The 2,500-nt window shown below is 40.1% G+C and overlaps 1 protein-coding gene across 5 annotated transcripts in view; it reads right to left on the bottom strand.

Annotated features, from left to right (window-relative positions):
• LOC132842595 (RNA binding protein fox-1 homolog 3-like) overlaps positions 1–2,500 on the bottom strand; it is a 188,178-nt gene that overhangs the window by 17,672 nt on the left and 168,006 nt on the right. The window lies entirely within an intron of this gene.

Below are 2,500 nucleotides of genomic sequence, written 5' to 3'. Positions count from 1 at the left end.
AATTCCAGAACTACATGAAAACTTCAAATTAAGGCCATAATGTCCAGGTGCAGATCTGCATTAGTGCAGAACTTCAGAGCGCCTTCAGTACTTTTAATCAGGGTTTCAGACTCCATCAGAACTGCTCCCTGGATCAAAGAACAAAATCTAAGAAAAACAAAACAATGAAACAAACAAATGAACATAAACAAAACAGCAACAAAAAATATCGGTGACCCAGACACCACAGAGCCCCTGTGATCCGGAAATTTCTAAGAGAGACAAAAAAGAAAACTCCAGCGTGTGTTTGGAAATCCTGCCGAGATTCAACACCATCAGTCTCTTTGATGTCAGCTGTTTTAAGTCGTTGACATGCTGAGCATCTAATCTGAGGATGAGAGCAGCTATCTAATCAACAGCTAGTGCTTAATTACCTCCTTCATGCACACACTCACACACACACACACACACACACACACACACACACACACACACACACACAAACACTTTTATGGTAAGGTTACTCAAACAGGATTGGGATGCAATTAAACCTTGAGGATGATCAGAAAAAGTCCTTCAGCTCCTCCAGCTATCTCAGATGGTTCTCACACATGTTCCTCTGTTCCTAACATCAGGAGACACGATCCATCTTCTAACATTCTAACAAATGTTTACTACCACAGTTACAATAATTATTTTTTTTTTCATTTGTAATTGATTTAAAGCTCACACAGCAGTCCAACAGTAAGACAGAACCTTTCAGGAAAAGATGGAAATATTGATATAAGAGCTGAAAATGTCTACAGCTAAAGGTTGTGCCAGTGTTTATTATTGTACTGAATCACACTGTACCTGGTACTGACATAGTTACTGAATACATACTGAATTACAACTCTCTATGATTCTGAATCAAAATGTATTACTGTACTGAATCACTGCTGTCTATGGTACTGAATCAATGCTATACATGGTTCTGAAACAATGCTGTCTATGGGACTGAATCACTGTTGTTTGTTGTACTGAATCACTGCTGTCCATGGTACTGAACCATTGCTATACATGGTACTGAATCACTGCTATACATGGTACTGAATCACTGCTGTCTATGGGACTGAATCATTTTTCTTTGTTGTACTGAATCTCTGTTGTCCATGGTACTGAACCACTGCTGTCCATGGTACCAAATCACTGCTGTCCACGGTACTGAATCACTGCTGCCCAGAGGACTGAATCACTGCTGTCCATGTTATTGAAGCACTGCTGTCCATGGAACTGAAGCACTGTTGTCCATGGTACTGAATCACTGCTGTCCATGGTACCGTATCACACATGTATTATTCTAAATACTTTTTGTATCACAGGTGTATATGACTCAATATTGTACTGTAATGACCGTGGTAGTGAATCCCAGCTCTCAATGGGAATATGGTTGCTTATAGTTCGGCTGAATCACTTTTTTCAAATCATATGAATTACAATAAAACTTTATCAGTTTATATGTAAAACAGAGCGTAGTGTTAAATCAGAGCCACACAGATTGTGTGATGTTGAATTATATCTGTTTGGCGGACTGAATTATAGACGTCCCTGATGCTGAAGTGCTTTGTTTTATCATTCCTTCTACAATAACATTTTAATAGTTGAGATTTATGGGTGTGTACAGTGCTAAATCCTAGCTGTCCGCACATCCTCTGTGCAGAACGCTGCTGGAGTTTCATTATGTTCCATTTGCGTTTGGACCAAACTATGTTGCAGAGGGAAAAAAATAGTGATTTAGCCAAAAAAAACCCACCCCCCTCTTTCTTTCTGGATGCCTTGATATCAGATAAATACTAACACAGGATGCTAAACAGAAAACCAGAGATGCCTCTCTCTCAGGAAGCCCATTTTGGGCAATTACTTCATTTCCCTTCTCAGATAGGGAACCCAATCACACTGAACGAAGCCAATCCCCCTCTCTGTTCCCATCTCTCCTTCCCTGCTGCTCTCACTGTGCTCACAGGGAGGTTTATGTTGCAGGATGGAGAAAAGGAGAGCTGTTTTGGCGCCATGCAGACCCCCAGTGGTACCCCCAGTGGTACTGAAGAGGTTCTCCTGCCCCCTCAACCACCCCACCTTCTCTTTTACCAATACCTCAGTCTTAACCACAGCATAGAGAATGATCAAAGAAGTAAAAAAAGGACAAAGCAACTGAAATGACAGTAATAAAAATTACAAAATAGCATTTATGAATTCAAAACTCGATTTCCAAAAGAACTATAAAACTACATCAGAGGTTTAGGACAGAGCCTCATACCATGTAAATCTGCATCAAAACTATAAGATAAGCATCCAGACCTCTGTCTAAGAATGAGATGAGGACCGCAGGAGGGCTTTAAAGTAGGACTGCAGAGCTGTTTCAAAAGTCTGGATCACAACTCCTTATCAGAAATCTTAAAGAGAGTCAACAAGTTCTCTAGAAGACAACTTTTGGACCAAACCAGAACATTAAAGCTGCATCAGAACCTTAAACAGTAATTTT

This window comes from Tachysurus vachellii, chromosome 3, assembly GCF_030014155.1.
Source record: "Tachysurus vachellii isolate PV-2020 chromosome 3, HZAU_Pvac_v1, whole genome shotgun sequence".
Classification (NCBI taxonomy): Eukaryota; Metazoa; Chordata; class Actinopteri; order Siluriformes; family Bagridae; genus Tachysurus; species Tachysurus vachellii.
Note: the sequence above shows the minus strand (reverse complement) of the source record. Positions and strands in the feature narration are given on the sequence as shown.